Source organism: Phyllobates terribilis, unplaced genomic scaffold, assembly GCF_046119375.1.
Source record: "Phyllobates terribilis strain yellow unplaced genomic scaffold, ASM4611937v1 Scaffold_2__4_contigs__length_985480577, whole genome shotgun sequence".
NCBI classification, from domain to species: Eukaryota; Metazoa; Chordata; class Amphibia; order Anura; family Dendrobatidae; genus Phyllobates; species Phyllobates terribilis.
Window position 1 is genome coordinate 945,872,087 of NW_027362762.1, and position 24,611 is coordinate 945,896,697.

Genomic DNA, 24,611 nt, shown 5'->3' on the forward strand with positions numbered 1-24,611 from the left:
TCTGGACTGGATTTACAATGAAGACCAATAAAACACACAGAAATAAATACAAAGGTTAAAAAAAATATTAATATAGACTAATAGTGATACAAATAATAGTAATAATGATACACCCAATTTATTATATATTACGTACAACTTCCATACAATTCTTAAATAATACTACCATATATAGTAGCTACCACATAATACCACCATAAAATGGTTTTATATTATGCATTATCCAAATAATACTGTCATATAGTTCACACATAATACTGCATATAAATTCCAACGAAAACAGATATACAGTTCTTAAAGTGAATCTGTCAGCAGCATTTCACCCCCAAAACTATTTATATGTGCATGTACCTCTTCCAAAGACAAGTCCAGCAACACCTTTACATGGCCAGTCCGTTCCTCCGTTACTGAGAAATCAGCATTTGAATTGATATGCAAATGAGGCTGAAGAGCTATGGTAGATCTGAAGCCTCCTCCGTCACTCCAGTTCTATTCGCAGCCAAATGCCTCCTCTTCCTGCTTGACTGACAACCTCTATGCTGTGTGACTTCAGGCAAAGTCAAGTAGGAGGAGGCGGCGCTGGGTGGGGAATAGAGCTGGAGTGACAGAGGCTTCAGATCTACAATAGCTCTTCAGCCTAATTTGCATATCAATTCAAATGTTGATTTCTCAGTAAAGGAGGAACAGATCGGCCATGTTAAGGTGTTGATGGACTTGTCTTTGAAAGAGCTACATGCACATATAAATAGTTTGGAGGATGATATCAGGTTGACAGATTCCCTTTAATAGTGCCAAAAAGTTTTCACATAAAACCACCAGAAAAAATAATAGTCAAATAATATGTATTAGCCAAATAATACAGACATACAGTGTCTACAACATTTAATGCTCAAATAATACGTAATATCCAGGTAATACTGTCACCCAGTTCTTCAATTTTACTGCTACATAGTTCAAACAAAATACCACCATAAAATGGTCAGATAAAATGCATTATCCAAATAATACTGTCACATAGTCTGCACATAATACTGTAATTTCATAACCAAATAATACTAACATACACTGCCAAAAAATACTGAGACCATTTATTTTCTGGGTACCCTAGAAAAGAGAGACCCTGGGCATTTGGCCAGTTTGCCACACCATGATAACATAACCCAGTTTTCAACATAAAGACATACTAAACCAAAAAATATTTGATTTTCACACGCATTAGCACTGGATGGGAGGTTTTTTAATTGATGTTATAATCTTCCCTCTTGGACCTATGCGTAGAACAATAGATGACTTGTTATAAATTCCCTATTTCCGGGATCTGAAGTGAAAACTACAAGTACTGAAAATATTTTAATATTCTATCAGATAAATAACTAGCGAGGAGCTTCTCGTATCAGGTTCTCACACAAAAAGTTTTAGTTTGATTTGTTTGAAACTGGAGACGGCCTTAAGGAATATTATCACAGCTCATTTATTATATTTATTTTTAGAAAATCTTAATATTTATACGATATAAGAAAAAGGTCGGGCAAAGCTTATACAAATAGCAGCAACATCAGCAGAACCGGGATGTAGGGCTCAAAGAAGAAAAGCAGATCAAGACTCGGGAAGATGCAGACATGAAAAAGTAGTCACCATTGTATGTATTCTGCAGTATTATAGTAGTTATATTCTTGTACATAGGAGCAGTATTATAGTAGTTATATTCTTGTACATAGGGGCAGTATTATAGTAGTTATATTCTTGTACATAGGAGCAGTATTATAGTAGTTATATTCTTGTACATAGGGGCAGTATTATAGTAGTTATATTCTTGTATATAGGGGCAGTATTATAGTAGTTATATTCTTGTACATAGGAGCAGTATTATAGTAGTTATATTCTTGTATATAGGGGGCAGTATTATAGTAGTTATATTCTTGTACATAGGGGGCAGTATTATAGTGGTTATATTCTTGTACATAGGAGCAGTATTATAGTAGTTATATTCCTGTACATAGGAGGAGTATTATAGCAGTTATATTCTTGTACATAGGAGCAGTATTATAGCAGTTATATTCTTGTACATAGTGAGCAGTATTATAGTAGTTATATTCTTGTACATAGGAGCAGTATTATAGTAGTTATATTCCTGTACATAGGGGCAGTATTATAGTAGTTGTATTCTTGTACATAGGGGGCAGTATTATAGTAGTTATATTCTTGTACACAGCAGCAGTATTATAGTAGTTATATTCCTGTACATAGGGGCAGAATTATAGTAGTTATATTCTTGTACATAGGGGCAGAATTATAGTAGTTATATTCTTGTACATAGGAGCAGTATTATAGTAGTTATATTCTTGTACATAGGAGCAGTATTATAGTAGTTATATTCCTGTACATAAGAGCAGTATTATAGTAGTTATATTCTTGTACATAGGGGGCAGTATTATAGTAGTTATATTCTTGTACATAGGGGGCAGTATTATAGTAGTTATATTCTTGTACACAGCAGCAGTATTATAGTAGTTATATTCCTGTACATAGGGGCAGAATTATAGTAGTTATATTCTTGTACATAGGGGCAGAATTATAGTAGTTATATTCTTGTACATAGGAGCAGTATTATAGTAGTTATATTCCTGTACATAAGAGCAGTATTATAGTAGTTATATTCTTGTACATAGGGGGCAGTATTATAGTAGTTATATTCTTGTACATAAGGGGCAGTATTATAGTAGTTATATTCTTGTACATAAGGGGCAGTATTATAGTAGTTATATTCTTGTACATAGGGGGCAGTATTATAGTAGTTATATTCTTGTACATAGGAGCAGTATTATAGTAGTTATATTCTTGTACATAGGAGCAGTATTATAGTAGTTATATTCTTGTACATAAGGGGCAGTATTATAGTAGTTATATTCTTGTACATAGGGGGCAGTATTATAGTAGTTATATTCTTGTACATAGGAGCAGTATTATAGTAGTTATATTCTTGTACACAGGGGGCAGTATTATAGTAGTTATATTCTTGTACATAGGGGGCAGTATTATAGTAGTTATATTCTTGTACATAGGGGCAGTATTATAGTAGTTATATTCTTGTACATAGGAGCAGTATTATAGTAGATATAGTCTTGTACATAGGAGCAGTATTATAGTAGTTATATTCTTGTACATAGGAGCAGTATTATAGTAGTTATATTCTTGTACATAGGAGCAGTATTATAGTAGTTATATACTTGTACATAGGGGGCAGTATTATATTAGTTATATTCTTGTACATAGGGGCAGTATTATAGTAGTTATATTCTTGTACATAGGAGCAGTATTATAGTAGTTATATTCTTGTACATAGGGGGCAGTATTATAGTAGTTATATTCTTGTACATAGGGGCAGTATTATAGTAGTTATATTCTTGTACATAGGGGGCAGTATTATAGTAGTTATATTCTTGTACATAGGAGCAGTATTATAGTAGTTATAGTCTTGTACATAGGAGCAGTATTATAGTAGTTATATTCTTGTACATAGGAGCTATATTATAGTAGTTATATTCTTGTACATAGGAGCAGTTTTATAGTAGTTATATTCCTGTACATAGGGGCAGTATTATAGTAGTTATATTCTTGTACACAGCGGCAGTATTATAGTAGTTATATTCCTGTACATAGGAGCAGTATTATAGTAGTTATATTCTTGTACATAGGGGCAGTATTATAGTAGTTATATTCTTGTACATAGGGAAAGTATTATAGTAGTTATATTCCTGTAGATAGGAGCAGTATTATAGTAGTTATATTCTTGTACATAGCGAGTAGTATTATAGTAGTTATATTCTTGTACATAGGAGCAGTATTATAGTAGTTATATTCTTGTACATAGGGGCAGTATTATAGTAGTTATATTCTTGTACAGAGGGGACAGTTTTATAGTAGTTATATTCTTGTACAAAGGAGCAGTATTATAGTATTTATATTCTTGTACATAGGGGGCAGTATTATAGTAGTTATATTCTTGTACATAGGGGTAGTATTATAGTAGTTATATTCTTGTACATAGGTGCAGTATTATAGGAGTTATATTCTTGTACATAGCGGCAGTATTATAGTAGTTATATTCTTGTACATGGGGGCAGTATTATAGTAGTTATATTCTTGTACATAGGGAGCAGTATTATAGTAGTTATATTCTTGTACATGGGGGCAGTATTATAGTAGTTATATTCTTGTACATAGGGAGCAGTATTATAGTAGTTATATTCTTGTACATAGAAGAGGTATTATAGTAGTTATATTCTTGTACATAGGGAAAGTATTATAGTAGTTATATTCCTGTAGATAGGAGCAGTATTATAGTAGTTATATTTTTGTACATAGAAGCAGTATTATAGTAGTTATATTCTTGTACATAGAAGCAGTATTATAGTAGTTATATTCTTGTACATAGGGGCAGAATTATAGTAGTTATATTCTTGTACATAGGGGCAGTATTATAGTAGTTATATTCTTGTACATAGGGGGCAGTATTATAGTAGTTATATTCTTGTACATAGGAGCAGTATTATAGTAGTTATAGTCTTGTACATAGGAGCAGTATTATAGTAGTTATATTCTTGTACATAGGAGCTATATTATAGTAGTTATATTCTTGTACATAGGAGCAGTTTTATAGTAGTTATATTCCTGTACATAGGGGCAGTATTATAGTAGTTATATTCTTGTACACAGCGGCAGTATTATAGTAGTTATATTCCTGTACATAGGAGCAGTATTATAGTAGTTATATTCTTGTACATAGGGGCAGTATTATAGTAGTTATATTCTTGTACATAGGGAAAGTATTATAGTAGTTATATTCCTGTAGATAGGAGCAGTATTATAGTAGTTATATTCTTGTACATAGCGAGTAGTATTATAGTAGTTATATTCTTGTACATAGGAGCAGTATTATAGTAGTTATATTCTTGTACATAGGGGCAGTATTATAGTAGTTATATTCTTGTACAGAGGGGACAGTTTTATAGTAGTTATATTCTTGTACAAAGGAGCAGTATTATAGTATTTATATTCTTGTACATAGGGGGCAGTATTATAGTAGTTATATTCTTGTACATAGGGGTAGTATTATAGTAGTTATATTCTTGTACATAGGTGCAGTATTATAGGAGTTATATTCTTGTACATAGCGGCAGTATTATAGTAGTTATATTCTTGTACATGGGGGCAGTATTATAGTAGTTATATTCTTGTACATAGGGAGCAGTATTATAGTAGTTATATTCTTGTACATGGGGGCAGTATTATAGTAGTTATATTCTTGTACATAGGGAGCAGTATTATAGTAGTTATATTCTTGTACATAGAAGAGGTATTATAGTAGTTATATTCTTGTACATAGGGAAAGTATTATAGTAGTTATATTCCTGTAGATAGGAGCAGTATTATAGTAGTTATATTTTTGTACATAGGGAGCAGTATTATAGTAGTTATATTCTTGTACATAGAAGCAGTATTATAGTAGTTATATTCTTGTACATAGAAGCAGTATTATAGTAGTTATATTCTGGTACATAGGGGCAGTATTATAGTAGTTATATTCCTGTACATAGGAGCAGTATTATAGCAGTTATATTCTTGTACATAGGGGGCAGTATTATAGTAGTTATATTTTTGTACATAAGGGGCAGTATTATAGTAGTTATATTCTTGTACATAAGGGGCAGTATTATAGTAGTTATATTCTTGTACATAGGGGGCAGTATTATAGTAGTTATATTCTTGTACATAGGAGCAGTATTATAGTAGTTATATTCTTGTACATAGGAGCAGTATTATAGTAGTTATATTCTTGTACATAGGGGGCAGTATTATAGTAGTTATATTCTTGTACATAGGAGCAGTATTATAGTAGTTATATTCTTGTACATAAGGGGCAGTATTATAGTAGTTATATTCTTGTACATAGGGAGCAGTGTTATAGTAGTTATATTCTTGTACATAGGGGGCAGTATTATAGTAGTTATATTCTTGTACATAGGAGCAGTATTATAGTAGTTATATTCTTGTACATAGGAGCAGTATTATAGTAGTTATATTCTTGTACATAAGGGGCAGTATTATAGTAGTTATATTCTTGTACATAGGGGGCAGTATTATAGTAGTTATATTCTTGTACATAGGAGCAGTATTATAGTAGTTATATTCTTGTACATAGGGGCAGTATTATAGTAGTTATATTCTTGTATATAGGGGCAGTATTATAGTAGTTATATTCTTGTACATAGGAGCAGTATTATAGTAGTTATATTCTTGTATATAGGGGGCAGTATTATAGTAGTTATATTCTTGTACATAGGGGGCAGTATTATAGTAGTTATATTCTTGTACATAGGGGGCAGTATTATAGTGGTTATATTCTTGTACATAGGAGCAGTATTATAGTAGTTATATTCCTGTACATAGGAGGAGTATTATAGCAGTTATATTCTTGTACATAGGAGCAGTATTATAGCAGTTATATTCTTGTACATAGTGAGCAGTATTATAGTAGTTATATTCTTGTACATAGGAGCAGTATTATAGTAGTTATATTCCTGTACATAGGGGCAGTATTATAGTAGTTGTATTCTTGTACATAGGGGGCAGTATTATAGTAGTTATATTCTTGTACACAGCAGCAGTATTATAGTAGTTATATTCCTGTACATAGGGGCAGAATTATAGTAGTTATATTCTTGTACATAGGGGCAGAATTATAGTAGTTATATTCTTGTACATAGGAGCAGTATTATAGTAGTTATATTCTTGTACATAGGAGCAGTATTATAGTAGTTATATTCCTGTACATAAGAGCAGTATTATAGTAGTTATATTCTTGTACATAGGGGGCAGTATTATAGTAGTTATATTCTTGTACATAGGGGGCAGTATTATAGTAGTTATATTCTTGTACACAGCAGCAGTATTATAGTAGTTATATTCCTGTACATAGGAGCAGTATTATAGCAGTTATATTCTTGTACATAGGGGGCAGTATTATAGTAGTTATATTTTTGTACATAAGGGGCAGTATTATAGTAGTTATATTCTTGTACATAAGGGGCAGTATTATAGTAGTTATATTCTTGTACATAGGGGGCAGTATTATAGTAGTTATATTCTTGTACATAGGAGCAGTATTATAGTAGTTATATTCTTGTACATAGGAGCAGTATTATAGTAGTTATATTCTTGTACATAGGGGGCAGTATTATAGTAGTTATATTCTTGTACATAGGAGCAGTATTATAGTAGTTATATTCTTGTACATAAGGGGCAGTATTATAGTAGTTATATTCTTGTACATAGGGAGCAGTGTTATAGTAGTTATATTCTTGTACATAGGGGGCAGTATTATAGTAGTTATATTCTTGTACATAGGAGCAGTATTATAGTAGTTATATTCTTGTACATAGGAGCAGTATTATAGTAGTTATATTCTTGTACATAAGGGGCAGTATTATAGTAGTTATATTCTTGTACATAGGGGGCAGTATTATAGTAGTTATATTCTTGTACATAGGAGCAGTATTATAGTAGTTATATTCTTGTACATAGGGGCAGTATTATAGTAGTTATATTCTTGTATATAGGGGCAGTATTATAGTAGTTATATTCTTGTACATAGGAGCAGTATTATAGTAGTTATATTCTTGTATATAGGGGGCAGTATTATAGTAGTTATATTCTTGTACATAGGGGGCAGTATTATAGTAGTTATATTCTTGTACATAGGGGGCAGTATTATAGTGGTTATATTCTTGTACATAGGAGCAGTATTATAGTAGTTATATTCCTGTACATAGGAGGAGTATTATAGCAGTTATATTCTTGTACATAGGAGCAGTATTATAGCAGTTATATTCTTGTACATAGTGAGCAGTATTATAGTAGTTATATTCTTGTACATAGGAGCAGTATTATAGTAGTTATATTCCTGTACATAGGGGCAGTATTATAGTAGTTGTATTCTTGTACATAGGGGGCAGTATTATAGTAGTTATATTCTTGTACACAGCAGCAGTATTATAGTAGTTATATTCCTGTACATAGGGGCAGAATTATAGTAGTTATATTCTTGTACATAGGGGCAGAATTATAGTAGTTATATTCTTGTACATAGGAGCAGTATTATAGTAGTTATATTCTTGTACATAGGAGCAGTATTATAGTAGTTATATTCCTGTACATAAGAGCAGTATTATAGTAGTTATATTCTTGTACATAGGGGGCAGTATTATAGTAGTTATATTCTTGTACATAGGGGGCAGTATTATAGTAGTTATATTCTTGTACACAGCAGCAGTATTATAGTAGTTATATTCCTGTACATAGGGGCAGAATTATAGTAGTTATATTCTTGTACATAGGGGCAGAATTATAGTAGTTATATTCTTGTACATAGGAGCAGTATTATAGTAGTTATATTCTTGTACATAGGAGCAGTATTATAGTAGTTATATTCCTGTACATAAGAGCAGTATTATAGTAGTTATATTCTTGTACATAGGGGGCAGTATTATAGTAGTTATATTCTTGTACATAAGGGGCAGTATTATAGTAGTTATATTCTTGTACATAAGGGGCAGTATTATAGTAGTTATATTCTTGTACATAGGGGGCAGTATTATAGTAGTTATATTCTTGTACATAGGAGCAGTATTATAGTAGTTATATTCTTGTACATAGGAGCAGTATTATAGTAGTTATATTCTTGTACATAAGGGGCAGTATTATAGTAGTTATATTCTTGTACATAGGGGGCAGTATTATAGTAGTTATATTCTTGTACATAGGAGCAGTATTATAGTAGTTATATTCTTGTACACAGGGGGCAGTATTATAGTAGTTATATTCTTGTACATAGGGGGCAGTATTATAGTAGTTATATTCTTGTACATAGGGGCAGTATTATAGTAGTTATATTCTTGTACATAGGAGCAGTATTATAGTAGATATAGTCTTGTACATAGGAGCAGTATTATAGTAGTTATATTCTTGTACATAGGAGCAGTATTATAGTAGTTATATTCTTGTACATAGGAGCAGTATTATAGTAGTTATATACTTGTACATAGGGGGCAGTATTATATTAGTTATATTCTTGTACATAGGGGCAGTATTATAGTAGTTATATTCTTGTACATAGGAGCAGTATTATAGTAGTTATATTCTTGTACATAGGGGGCAGTATTATAGTAGTTATATTCTTGTACATAGGGGCAGTATTATAGTAGTTATATTCTTGTACATAGGGGGCAGTATTATAGTAGTTATATTCTTGTACATAGGAGCAGTATTATAGTAGTTATAGTCTTGTACATAGGAGCAGTATTATAGTAGTTATATTCTTGTACATAGGAGCTATATTATAGTAGTTATATTCTTGTACATAGGAGCAGTTTTATAGTAGTTATATTCCTGTACATAGGGGCAGTATTATAGTAGTTATATTCTTGTACACAGCGACAGTATTATAGTAGTTATATTCCTGTACATAGGAGCAGTATTATAGTAGTTATATTCTTGTACATAGGGGCAGTATTATAGTAGTTATATTCTTGTACATAGGGAAAGTATTATAGTAGTTATATTCCTGTAGATAGGAGCAGTATTATAGTAGTTATATTCTTGTACATAGCGAGTAGTATTATAGTAGTTATATTCTTGTACATAGGAGCAGTATTATAGTAGTTATATTCTTGTACATAGGGGCAGTATTATAGTAGTTATATTCTTGTACAGAGGGGACAGTTTTATAGTAGTTATATTCTTGTACAAAGGAGCAGTATTATAGTATTTATATTCTTGTACATAGGGGGCAGTATTATAGTAGTTATATTCTTGTACATAGGGGTAGTATTATAGTAGTTATATTCTTGTACATAGGTGCAGTATTATAGGAGTTATATTCTTGTACATAGCGGCAGTATTATAGTAGTTATATTCTTGTACATGGGGGCAGTATTATAGTAGTTATATTCTTGTACATAGGGAGCAGTATTATAGTAGTTATATTCTTGTACATGGGGGCAGTATTATAGTAGTTATATTCTTGTACATAGGGAGCAGTATTATAGTAGTTATATTCTTGTACATAGAAGAGGTATTATAGTAGTTATATTCTTGTACATAGGGAAAGTATTATAGTAGTTATATTCCTGTAGATAGGAGCAGTATTATAGTAGTTATATTTTTGTACATAGAAGCAGTATTATAGTAGTTATATTCTTGTACATAGAAGCAGTATTATAGTAGTTATATTCTGGTACATAGGGGCAGTATTTTAGTAGTTATATTCCTGTACATAGGAGCAGTATTATAGCAGTTATATTCTTGTACATAGGGGGCAGTATTATAGTAGTTATATTCTTGTACATAAGGGGCAGTATTATAGTAGTTATATTCTTGTACATAAGGGGCAGTATTATAGTAGTTATATTCTTGTACATAGGGGGCAGTATTATAGTAGTTATATTCTTGTACATAGGAGCAGTATTATAGTAGTTATATTCTTGTACATAGGAGCAGTATTATAGTAGTTATATTCTTGTACATAGGGAGCAGTATTATAGTAGTTATATTCTTGTACATAGAAGCAGTATTATAGTAGTTATATTCTTGTACATAGAAGCAGTATTATAGTAGTTATATTCTGGTACATAGGGGCAGTATTATAGTAGTTATATTCCTGTACATAGGAGCAGTATTATAGCAGTTATATTCTTGTACATAGGGGGCAGTATTATAGTAGTTATATTCTTGTACATAAGGGGCAGTATTATAGTAGTTATATTCTTGTACATAAGGGGCAGTATTATAGTAGTTATATTCTTGTACATAGGGGGCAGTATTATAGTAGTTATATTCTTGTACATAGGAGCAGTATTATAGTAGTTATATTCTTGTACATAGGAGCAGTATTATAGTAGTTATATTCTTGTACATAGGGGGCAGTATTATAGTAGTTATATTCTTGTACATAGGAGCAGTATTATAGTAGTTATATTCTTGTACATAAGGGGCAGTATTATAGTAGTTATATTCTTGTACATAGGGAGCAGTGTTATAGTAGTTATATTCTTGTACATAGGGGGCAGTATTATAGTAGTTATATTCTTGTACATAGGAGCAGTATTATAGTAGTTATATTCTTGTACATAGGAGCAGTATTATAGTAGTTATATTCTTGTACATAAGGGGCAGTATTATAGTAGTTATATTCTTGTACATAGGAGCAGTATTATAGTAGTTATATTCTTGTACATAGGAGCAGTATTATAGTAGTTATATTCTTGTACATAGGGAGCAGTATTATAGTAGTTATATTCTTGGACATAGGGGGCAGTATTATAGTAGTTATATTCTTGTACATAGGAGCAGTATTATAGTAGTTATATTCTTGTACATAGGAGCAGTATTATAGTAGTTATATTCTTGTACATAAGGGGCAGTATTATAGTAGTTATATTCTTGTACATAGGAGCAGTATTATAGTAGTTATATTCTTGTACATAGGAGCAGTATTATAGTAGTTATATTCTTGTACATAGGGAGCAGTATTATAGTAGTTATATTCTTGGACATAGGGGGCAGTATTATAGTAGTTATATTCTTGTACATAGGAGCAGTATTATAGTAGTTATATTCTTGTACATAGGAGCAGTATTATAGTAGTTATATTCTTGTACATAAGGGGCAGTATTATAGTAGTTATATCTTTGCAAAATTAAAAGATTACAGCAGTAGACTTATTAACAACTACAACTGAAATTGCTCTTTAAAGTAACACTAAAGTTGCAGGTTAACTTTGCTCTGTTTCTTGTAGATAATAAGTGCACCCCGTTGTCGGCCATTTTATTCTGGAGACATCCTGGTCATATTGTAGATCATCCTTGCTCCTTTTGTCACTACTTTATGCCACACATCTCCGTAGGCATTTACATTTCGGACTGATATCTAGTGTGAGACTTTTGGGATAGATTATTACAAACGAGCTTTGTGAATAAAACGACCAAAAATACGAATAGTAAGATGTCTGTCATTCTGCTCCAAAAATAAATAAATCAAAACACCCGACATTTTTCGCCAGTCCTATCTCCCATCATCAATACATTTCTGACATTCTCAGACATTACAGCTGCCACCTCCGATGGAAAATATAGGAACGCGTCTGGTGCTGGATTCAGCAAAAAATCAGGGATCCGATGCCTAATGTGCTCAACCCCCCCAGTTTGAAAATGATAACAGCAGCACAGAGTGTTTCAGGAGAGACGGAGAGACATGTTCTGACCTGTCCACTTGTGTGATGAAGTTACTGAGGATGGGATGCGTGATGATAGGATGGGGGGGGCAGTTTTCAGTTCACTTAAGTGATGATATAATAGTTTGGATCCCAAGCACAGGACCCCCATGGATGATGTGCGTACACCCTAAAAGGTCGTATGGAAGAACTCTGACCCTAAACCAGATTCGTCTAGTGATACTACTGCTTTCTAGCAGAGCTCTTTATCCCTGTCCCGACCAATTGACCTTTCATTTTTGCACATCCGTCTTCTCCTCCTCTTCTTCCAAAAGCCATAAAGTTTTCATTTTCCATCCCCATAGCCATATCACAGGTCGTTTTTGGTTTTTTTTTTTAATGGGAAGAGTTATAGTTCTGAATAACACCCTACTTTTTTCCTATATAAACAAAAATTGAAAATTGAAAAAAAAAATGTAATTCCGCCATTGCTTTTTGGGGTTTATTTTGTCAGCGTTCATTGTGCGGGAAAAAAAGAAGTCATTCTTCTCCAGGTCAGTACAATTACAGCAACGCCAAACTTGTAGAATTTTTTTTCATTATTTTAGTGGAGAAAGAAAAAATTCTGTACTTTGTAAAGAAAAAACAAAGATTTTTTTAGTTGTAATTTTCTGAGACTGTATCTGTTTAATTATTCCGTTGAAGGAGTATAATATATATATATATATATATATATATATATATATATATATATATATATATATATATATATAATAAAAAAAATGAAAAAAAAAATATATATTTTATTTATTTTTTATTATTTATATTATTACATTTTATATATATATATATATATATATATATATATATATACACATATGAAGAAAAAAATAAATAAAAAATATATTTATTTTTTATTTATTTTTTCTTCATCTGTGATTTAATTTTCATACCCCTTAGAGGACTTAAATATAATATATGTTGCAATACTTACAATATTGCTGTATATAGAAGAAATGGTGATCTTCTATAAAGCCCAGGCAGTATGGGAGTACAAAGATGGCCAGCGATAGCGGCTTTTCGTTATATAGAAGCTCAGCTACTGTTGCCCGCTCGACATGTACATCGCATGTCAGTAAGGGGTTAAAAAAAATGATAGCTGTGCTCTTATTGGTTGCATTAGACAACAAAGTTAGCTTTGATAAATGAGGCCCCATGGGGAGAGAGTCATCCCGAGTTGACTTTTTAAAAGTCAGTTTTGCTTGAGGAAGTATCGCCGTTGTTTGCGCTAAAGTTTACCAAAGTGACACATGATGATTGATCAACTTGGCGCATCGATAAAAATAACAGCGGCGTAAAACTTTTCAAAAAAATGGAGGGTGACAAGATTTGAAAAGTTTTTTTTTTAAACAGCTTCTATGCAGATCCATGAATCTCTATGGAGAAGAATGGAAGCGGAAGGGAGTCAGACGTGACTGAACACTTGTGAGACACAAGAGTTTGTTCGTTGGTTATCCAAGAGAGACACATACAGTGGAGCTTGAAAGTTTGTGAATTTTCCATATTTCCGAATAGATTTGACCTAAAGTACAACAGATTTTCACACAAGTCCTAAGCATAGATAAAGAACCAAATCAAACAAATGTAGTCAAAAATATTGGACTTTGTCAATTTTTTTTTGAAGAAAATGGTCCAATATTACATTTCTGTGACTAGTAAAAGTATGTGACCCTTTGCTCTCAGTGTCTGGTGTGACCTCCTTGTGGAGGAATAACTGCATCGAAACGTTTCCTGCACATCGAATGGAGAAATTTTAGCCCGTTCCTCCCTACAAAACAGCTTCACCTCTGTTATATTGGTGGTTTCCTCCCATGATCTTCTCACTTCAGGTCCTTCCACAACATTTCTATAGGATTAAGGTCGTCAGGACTGTGACTCGGCCATTACAAAACTTTACGTTACTCTTCTTTCACCATTGTTTTGTAGAACGACTTTTCCGCTTTAGGTCGTTGTCTTGCTGCATGACCCATGTCGTGTGGAAATTCAGCTGATGGACAGATGTTCTGACATTTTCCTGTAGAATTTGCTGATAAAATTCAGTATTATTTGTTCCATCAATGATCCTGCCCCAGATGCAGCAAAGTAGGTCCAAACCATGATACTACCAGCGCTGGAGGTGTCACAGATGGTATGAAGCTACTATGTAGTATTTTTATTTCTCAAAACATAACACTTCTAATTTAAAGCAAAAAAATCTCTCATTTATACACAAGATATTGTTCCAATAGACTTCTGTCTTGTCCAGGGTATCTTTAGCAAAGTGCAGACGGGCAGCAATGTTCTTTTTGGAGAGTATTTAGTTTCTCCTTGCAATCCTGCCATGCACACCATTGTTGTTCCGCATCCTCCTGATGATGAACTCATATTAACATTAGCTTATGTGACAGAGGCCTTTAGTTGCTTAGCGGTTACCTTGGGTTCCTTTGTGATATCATGGACTAATATAAAATTTGCTCGTTAGTGATCTTTGAAGGTAGACCACTCCTAGAGAGTGAAATAAAGACTTGACTTTCCTCCTGACTGTGGATTGATGGAGTCCAAACAATTTAGATGTTGTTTTGTAACCTTTTCCTGATGTCCTCAGAAATCTCCTTTGAGCGTGCCATGATACAATTTCACAAATGTGTTGTGCTGATCAGACTTTGATAGATCCCTGTTGTTTAATTAAAACAGGTCGCCCACTCACACCTGATTGTCATCCCATTGATTGAAACCAACAGACTCTAAATTTACCTTCAAATTTTCTACTAATCGTAAAGGTTCACAAACTTTTGCCACTCACAGACATGTGGCATCGGATCATTTTCCTTAGTTACTGAAATGACAAAGTCTAATATTTTTAACTTGTGTGTTTCTCTTTATATACTTTTAGGACTTATGTGAAAATTTGAAGTAGTTTACGGTCAGATCTATGTAGAAATATGGAAAATTCTGAAGGGTTCACAAACTATGCGTGTGCATTATACATATACAGAAAATGGTACAATATTTTTGATGGAAACTACTGTATTTGCAAAGTTGCTTTTTATATTAGAAATAAAAGGAGTAAATAATAATAATAATGTTTTATTTTTAATTATTAGTAATTCAGAATTATTATTCTTATTGATCAAACAACTGAAGGGAACATGGCAATCGTACGTTCGATCTCCATGAATGAAAGAGTCAGGTGTGAAATCTTTCTTGATAAATTGCGTTATTCGCTATCATCGGTGAATGGAAACCAAAATCATCGACCGTTTGTGGACTGGATTCCATATCATCTCGAAAAAATCAAAGTAAAAACTACAATCCCAGCTGGATCCAATTTGCGTAAATTTCATTTCGGCAGCTCCGGTTGTCACTTTTCATTTGCACCAAGGCCGGTGACATTGATTCACAATCGTCTCTGCTTCTGAACTGGACCGACTGAGCTTTCTGAAGTTTCATGGACTTGTGGTTATACCATGGTCCATCATTTCCCCTTGAGAAATACATATTTTTTATACAAAAAAAAAGATTACTGCTCCGCTTGTGTCGCTCGATACTCTGCCGATATATGTCCAAGGCTCTAGAACAGCAGTAACACCTCTCTATCTTGTCCTCTCGGAGGATCTGGCGCAGTATCAGCGGGGTGACCGAGCCGTGACTGTGATAAGACTCATTACATACGAGGCTGGATAGTTTCAGACTTCCTCAGGACACATTCCCCGAGATTTTTAGCTCATGTTTTTATGTCATCACTATTCCAGAGGACAACAATGGAGTATCACCAGAATTGCCCAAGAGCCCTGAAATATAGACTGTAGTGAAGGGCCACAAACTTCCCTGTTGGGGTATGTACACACAACGTCTTTTTCAGGAAGATTCCGCCCGGAAACCTCCTGGATTCTTCTAAATTCGGAAACTGAATTAATTCTGAATTCTTCCGCAGACTTAAAGGGGGTTATCCAGGTCTTTTATTATTTTTGTGCATGGGGCTAAGAATTAACAGGCAGGGAGATGCTACCTACCTGCGTGTTCTGCCAGGCGCCGATCTCTGCTGGCACAGAGTGGTCACTGACCGCTCCTGCCGGCAATTCAGTGGCTTCCGCTGATATCATGTCAACAGAGCAATGACTTCTCTTCTGCGCAGCTCTGTTGACGGGACGTTTCTGCTGATGTTACGCTGATTGACAGCTGGCTCCCCGCTGCCTAACTGTGGGGAGCCAGCTGACAATCAGCTTGATGCCTGCAGTGACGCCCCCACTGAGGTAGAAGAAGAGCTGCTCAGTTGAAGAGAGGTGAAGTGAAGCTTGGGAATCGCAAGCTGTGCCGGCGGCAAAGATCGTCCCTGTGCAGAACAGGCAGATAATTAGTAACTACCGGCCTGTAAGTTCTTAGCCCCATGCGTAAAAATAATGAATGTCATAGAAAACACCTTTACCAGTATAAGGTGAAAGCCTCCACCGCAAGAATGAGGATGAAACTACTGGCAAAGTCGCCAAAGGAGAACACACTCTAAAAAATAAAACCGCTAACATCTGTGACAGAGCGCTATATATGAGCGCTATTACCTATAGTTACCTATATCTATATGCAGGCTACATCTAAGATTGGAAAACTCAAATTTAGGTCTCATGGAGATGTCCATGAAACATGGTCCGAGTACTGACCGAAATGCACGGACTGGGTCGCGGGTCTCCTGACCTGATAGCACCGTTGTTGTGCCATGTGAGCACCGCAGCCAATCGGTGGCCGATGACCCCACATTTCTATGATACGTGAGTGGAACACAATATTTTTTCTCTGGCGGACAGAAGGGGTTCTCTTGACTCCTTCTTCATTATCGGGTGATGTTCCTCTTTATCTATTAGGTCTGAGATATAGCATACTGTAAGTTGAAGCCACAACCGTGTCCGATGAGGTAAGAGATAGTTGTAGCAAAGCTTTGGGTCGTTGCCGGCAGAGATTTTTCTGTACTTTTGAAGTTGGCCTTTTTAGGTTGTTCCTTTGGGTTTCCTAAGTCTGAGGAGAAGCTCTGCCAAGACCTTAAACTCCCGAAACTTCAGTAACCTGTTTTATAAAATAAATGAAGGGAAGGATTTATTACACTCGCGTCTCCGTGGCTACAACCTCGTTTCTGCTCCTTCAGAATAAAAAGGTTGTATGAGAAAAATTCGAAGGTGGAAATCAATATTGAGATGTCCTAAAAAAATGTGGATGCAAGGCTTTGCTCCAAGGAAGTCTGATGGGTTTTGATAGACCTTCTGAACTCCCTTGTAGAATATTGGAGACAACAAAACTTTTCTGAACATCATCATAATAAAAAAAAAAGAAGCTGATAACTAATGACAATGGAGGCAAAAATATCCTATAGAGGTCTCCAAGGACATTCTGAACACTTGAGCCGTGTTCCCACATAGCGTAAATGCTGCATTTTTTTCTGCTGCTCTTTTTGTGCAGAAAATCTATTGCCTTTAACAGTTCAATCAAAGTGGATGTGATTTCATGAAAGCTCATGCCCGCTGTGCTTTTGAAGACGATGTTGATCTCTATATTTTTTGGGGTGAATTTTTGAGCCTGAAAAAATGCAATTGTGTTTATAAGTAGTGGTGAGCGAGCGTGTGAAATCGGGGTGCTCAGGTACGTATGGAGTATCGCGGGTGCTTATGCACCACACTCGAGCCCTGCCCATATGTTTTGCGGCTGTTAGACAGCCAATAAACATATGGGGATTGCCTGACATACACGGTAATGCCATAGCTACGTTGGCTACCGCATTACTGTGTCTGGCGGGCAATCCCCGGGGAGCACTCGCCATACTCGATACGTATCCAAGCACCCGATGTCACTCAAGTGGCGAGCACGCTCGCTCACCACTACTTATAGGTGCAGAATCCACCGTGTTTCTGCACTATAAAATGGACACTTATGAGGGGGGCATCTGTAGCCGGACATTTATGAGGGGACATCTGTAGCCAGACACTTATGAGGGGGCATCTGTAGCCGGACACTTATTAAGGGGCATCTGTATCCAGACACTTATGAGGGGGCATCTGTAGCCGGACACTTATGAGGGGGCATCTGTAGCTGGACACTTATGGGGGGGCATCTGTATCCAGACACTTATGAAGGGGCATCTGTATCCAGACACTTATGAGGGGGCATCTGTAGCTGGACACTTATGAGGGGGCATCTGTGGCTGGACACTTATGGGGGGGGATCTGTAGCCGGACATTTATGAGGGGACATCTGTAGCCGGACACTTATGAGGGGGCATCTGTAGCCGGACACTTATGAGGGGGCATCTGTAGCCGGAAACTTATGAAGGGGCATCTGTATCCAGACACTTATGAGGGGGCATCTGTAGCCGGACACTTATGAGGGGGCATCAGTAGTCGGACACTTATTAAGGGGCATCTGTATCCAGACACTTATGAGGGGGCATCTGTAGCCGGACACTTATGAGGGGGCATCTGTAGCTGGACACTTATGGGGGGGCATCTGTATCCAGACACTTATGAAGGGGCATCTGTATCCAGACACTTATGAGGGGGCATCTGTAGCTGGACACTTATGAGGGGGCATCTGTGGCTGGACACTTATGGGGGGGGATCTGTAGCCGGACATTTATGAGGGGACATCTGTAGCCGGACACTTATGAGGGGGCATCTGTAGCCGGACACTTATGAGGGGGCATCTGTAGCCGGAAACTTATGAAGGGGCATCTGTATCCAGACACTTATGAGGGGGCATCTGTAGCCGGACACTTATGAGGGGGCATCAGTAGTCGGACACTTATGAGGGGGTATCTGTGGTTGGACACTTATGAGGGGGCATCTGTAGCCGGACACTTATGAGGAGGCATCTGTAGCCGGACACTTATGAAGGGGCATCTGTAGCTGGACCCTTATGAGGAGGCATCTGTAGCTGGACACTTATGAGGGGGTATCTGTGGCTGGACACTTATGAGGGGGCAAATGTAGCCGGACACTTATGAAGGGGCATCTGTAGCTGGATCCTTATGAAGGAGCATCTGTAGCCGGACACTTATGAGGGGCATTTGTAGCCGGACACTTATGAGGGGGCATCTGTAGTCGGACACTTATGAGGGGGTATCTGTGGTTGAACACTTATGAGGGGGTATCTGTGGCTGGACACTTATGAGGGGGCATCTGTAGCTGAACACTTATGAGGGGGCAAATGTAGCCGGACACTTATGAAGGGGCATCTGTAGCTGGATACTTATGAAGGGGCATCTGTAGCCGGACACTTATGAGGGGCATTTGTAGCCGGACACTTATGAAGGGGCATCTGTATCCAGACACTTATGAAAGGGCATCTGTAGACGGACACTTATGAAGGGGCATCTGTAGCCGGACACTTATGAAAGGGCATCTGTAGTCAGACACTTATGAGGGGGTATCTGTGGCTGGACACTTATGAGGGAGCATCTGTAGCCGGAGACTTATGAGGGGGCATCTGTAGTCGGACACTGATGAGGGGGTATCCGTGGTTGGACACTTATGAGAGGGCATCTGTAGCCGGACACTTATGAGGAGGCATCTGTAGCAGGACACTTATGAGGGGGCATCTGTAGCCGGACACTTATGAAGGGGCATCTGTATCTGGACACTTATGAGGAGGCATCTGTAGCTGGACACTTATGAGAGGGTATCTGTGGCTGGACACTTTTGAGGGGGCATCTGTAGCTGGACACTTATGAGGGGGCAAATGTAGCCGGACACTTATGAAGGGGCATCTGTAGTTGGACACTTATGAGGGGGTATCTGTGGTTAGACACTTATGAGGGGGTATCTGTGGCTGGACACTTATGAGGGGGCATCTGTAGCTGAACACTTAAGAGGGGGCAAATGTAGCCGGACACTTATGAAGGGGCATCTGTAGCTGGATACTTATGAAGGGGCATCTGTAGCCGGACACTTATGAGGGGCATTTGTAGCCGGACACTTATGAAGGAGCATCTGTATCCAGACACTTATGAAAGGGCATCTGTAGACGGACACTTATGAAGGGGCATCTGTAGCCGGACACTTATGAAAGGGCATCTGTAGTCAGACACTTATGAGGGGGTATCTGTGGCTGGACACTTATGAGGGGGCATCTGTAGCCGGAGACTTATGAGGGGGCATCTGTAGTCGGACACTGATGAGGGGGTATCCGTGGTTGGACACTTATGAAAGGGCATCTGTAGACGGACACTTATGAAGGGGCATCTGTATCCAGACACTTATGAGGGGGCATCTGTATCCAGACACTTATGAGGGGGCATCTGTGGTTGGACACTTATGAGGGGCATCTGTATCCAGACACTTATGAGGGGGCATCTGTATCCAGACACTTATGAGGGGGCATCTGTGGTTGGACACTTATGAGGGGGCATCTGTAGCCGGACACTTATGAGGGGGCATCTGTAGACAGACACTTATGAGGGGGCATCTGTAGATGGACACTTATGAGGGGGCATCTGTGGCTGGACACTTATGAGGGTGCATCTGTGGCTGGACACTTATGAGGGGCATCTGTAGCCGGACACTTATGAGGGGGCATCTATGTCTGGACACTTATGAGGGGGCATCTGTAGCCGGACACTTATGAGGGGGTATCTGTGGCTGGACACTTATAAGGGGCATCTGTGGTTGGACACTTATGAAGGGGCATCTGTATCTGGACACTTATGAGGGGGCATCTGTAGCCGGACACTTATGAGGGGGTATCTGTGGCTGGACACTTATAAGGGGCATCTGTATCTGGACACTTATGAGGAGGCATCTGTAGCTGGACACTTATGAGGGGGTATCTGTGGCTGGACACTTTTGAGGGGGCATCTGTAGCTGGACACTTATGAGGGGGCAAATGTAGCCGGACACTTATGAAGGGGCATCTGTAGCTGGATACTCATGAAGGGGCATCTGTAGCCGTACTCTTATGAGGGGCATTTGTAGCCGGACACTTATGAGGGGGCATCTGTAGTCGGACACTTATGAAGGGGCATCTGTAGCCGGACACTTATGAAGGGGCATCTGTAGCCAGACACTTATGAAGGGGCATCTGTAGCCGGACACTTATGAGGGGGTATCTGTGGCTGGACACTTATGAGGGGGCATCTGTAGCCGGACACTTATGAGGGGGCATCTGTAGCCGGACATTTATGAGGGGGCATCTGTAGATGGCCACTTATGAGGAGGCATCTGTAGCCAGACACATATGAGGGGCATCTGTAGCGGGACACTTATGAGGGTGCATCTGTGGCTGGACACTTATGAGGGGGCATCTGTGGCTGGACGGTTATGAGGGGGCATCTGTGGCTGGACACTTATGAGGGGGGCATCTGTGGCTGGACGGTTCTGAGGGGGTATCTGTGGTTGGACACTTATGAGGGGGGCATCTGTGGCTGGACGGTTATGAGGGGGCATCTGTGGCTGGACACTTATGAGGGGGGCATCTGTGGCTGGACAGTTCTGAGGGGGTATCTGTGGCTGGACACTTATGAGGGGGCATCTGTAGCCGGACACTTATGAGGGGGTATCTGTGGCTGGACACTTATAAGGGGCATCTGTGGTTGGACACTTATGAAGGGGCATCTGTATCTGGACACTTATGAGGAGGCATCTGTAGCTGGACACTTATGAGGGGGTATCTGTGGCTGGACACTTTTGAGGGGGCATCTGTAGCTGGACACTTATGAAGGGGCATCTGTATCTGGACACTTATGAGGAGGCATCTGTAGCTGGACACTTATGAGGGGGTATCTGTGGCTGGACACTTTTGAGGGGGCATCTGTAGCTGGACACTTATGAGGGGGCAAATGTAGCCGGACACTTATGAAGGGGCATCTGTAACTGGATACTTATGAAGGGGCATCTGTAGCCGTACTCTTATGAGGGGCATTTGTAGCCGGACACTTATGAGGGGGCATCTGTAGTCGGACACTTATGAAGGGGCATCTGTAGCCGGACACTTATGAAGGGGCATCTGTAGCCAGACACTTATGAAGGGGCATCTGTAGCCGGACACTTATGAAGGGGCATCTGTAGCCGGACACTTATGAGGGGGTATCTGTGGCTGGACACTTATGAGGGGGCATCTGTAGCCGGACACTTATGAGGGGGCATCTGTAGCCGGACATTTATGAGGGGGCATCTGTAGATGGCCACTTATGAGGAGGCATCTGTAGCCAGACACATATGAGGGGCATCTGTAGCAGGACACTTATGAGGGTGCATCTGTGGCTGGACACTTATGAGGGGGCATCTGTGGCTGGACGGTTATGAGGGGGCATCTGTGGCTGGACACTTATGAGGGGGGCATCTGTGGCTGGACGGTTCTGAGGGGGTATCTGTGGTTGGACACTTATGAGGGGGGCATCTGTGGCTGGACGGTTATGAGGGGGCATCTGTGGCTGGACACTTATGAGGGGGGCATCTGTGGCTGGACAGTTCTGAGGGGGTATCTGTGGTTGGACACTTATGAGGGGGGCATCAGTGGCTGGACACTTATGAGGGAGGCATCTGTGGCTTGACCCTTATGAGGGAGGCATCTGTGGCAGGACGGTTATGAGGGTTTATCTGTGGCTGGACGGTTATGAGGGGGCATCTGTGGCTGGATGGTTATGGGGGGGTATCTGTGGCTGGACACTTATGAGGGGGTATCTGTGGCTGGACATTAATGAGGGGGCATCTGTGGCTGGACGGTTATGAAGGGGCATCTGTGACTGGATGGTTATGAGGTGGCATCTGTGGCTGGACACTTATGAGGGAGGCATCTGTGGCTGGACACTTATGAGGGAGGCATCTGTGGCTGGACGGTTATGAGGGGGCATCTGTGGCTGGATGGTTATGAGGGGGTATCTGTGGCTGGACACTTATGAGGGGGTATCTGTGGCTGGACACTAATGAGGGGGCATCTGTGGCTGGACGGTTATGAGGGGGCATCTGTGACTGGATGGTTATGAGGGGGCATCTGTGGCTGGACACTTATGAGGGGGCATCTGTGGCTGGATGTATGTGAGGGAGCTGTGACTGGACATTTATGAGGGGGCATCTGTAGCTAGATGCATATGAGGGGACTATGGCCAGACGCTTATGATGGGCATCTGTGGCTGGACGCATGTGAGGGGACTATGGCCAGACGCTTATGAGGGGGCATCTGTGGCTGGACGCATGTGAGGGGACTATGGCCAGACGCTTATGATGGGCATCTGTGGCTGGACGCATGTCAGGGGACTATGGCCAGACGCTTATGAGGGGGCATCTGTGGCTGGACGGTTATGAGGGAGCATCTGTGACTGGATGGTTATGAGGGGGCACCTGTGGCTGGACACTTACGAGGATTTACTCATTAAGGGTCCATCTATTGCTGTGGATGACCCGGCACATCCACATACTTCATGTACAGTTAATTACCAGCTTTAATACTTTATTTGTCCTATGGTGAGGTTGTGGGGGAATTGAATACTTGCTGCCAGGTCCCAGCAGTGGACCACCCCTTTAGTGTTTATCCACGCACTGTAAGAGGTGGAGACACCCCCGTTGAATTAAAGTGGGCTCAGTAAATTTTACAGGGCTGTTTATATCATCATAGAGCCTGATGAACCTTCCAGCCCGTCCGCTGGACCCCATAGAATAATATAGAAAAGTTTTCCTTCACTGCGGAGAGTTTATAGAATTTGATTCATGTTGGCGTACTTCATATTCCCCATGACAACCCTTACGTAAATTTCACATGTACACTTTCTGTAAGAGATCACATGTGGAGCCAGTATTTTGACATTCCCAATCCTGTACATATTTTTTGTTCTGGAATCATAAAGCCCACACCCGAGCACAGATATGCATGGCGCACAAAGCCCCACCGACACGCCGCCAGGGTGCAAACTAAAGCCACAATAATAAAGAGAGAGTCCACAAAAACTCTATGCAGTGAACGCAGCAAATCCCTACAAATATCACAAATGTCTATCTTAGAAAGCCATCCTCTAATAGAGCGGAGAGGCCCCAGAAACCTAGAATGCAGCCCGTATCTGCTGCACCATGGACAGGCGGCTGCCCGGACTACAGAATCATGGAAGCAACACTCTGGGTTTTTCCAGTAGATGTTTTCAAATTCAACCTCCAGAATGATCATAATTTCTGTACTCTCACAAGGCGCCACATTCTCCTGAATATCTAAATTCTGGGGCTCCACGCACAAAAAAACTTTCAGGAGCACCACTTTCAGGGAGGTTCCTGTGGTGCCTAAGAGATTTGTCGAGGCTTCCAGAAGTTTGTAGGTCCCCCATTTTCCCGGAAGCATTGTGGCA

General features: G+C 38.8%; 1 protein-coding gene across 4 annotated transcripts in view; it reads left to right on the forward strand.

The window, feature by feature from the left end:
- The window catches only part of GJA5 (gap junction protein alpha 5), an 80,373-nt gene that overhangs the window by 31,336 nt on the left and 24,426 nt on the right, over positions 1-24,611 (forward strand). Inside the window, exon 1 of one of the 4 annotated variants that reach the window (XM_073668495.1) lies at positions 1,476-1,639. The exons of the other annotated variants lie outside the window; for them this stretch is intronic. The gene's annotated coding sequence lies outside the window, so the exon portion shown is untranslated. Of the gene's footprint in view, positions 1-1,475; positions 1,640-24,611 lie in introns of those variants that run through there. 4 annotated transcript variants of the gene reach the window in all.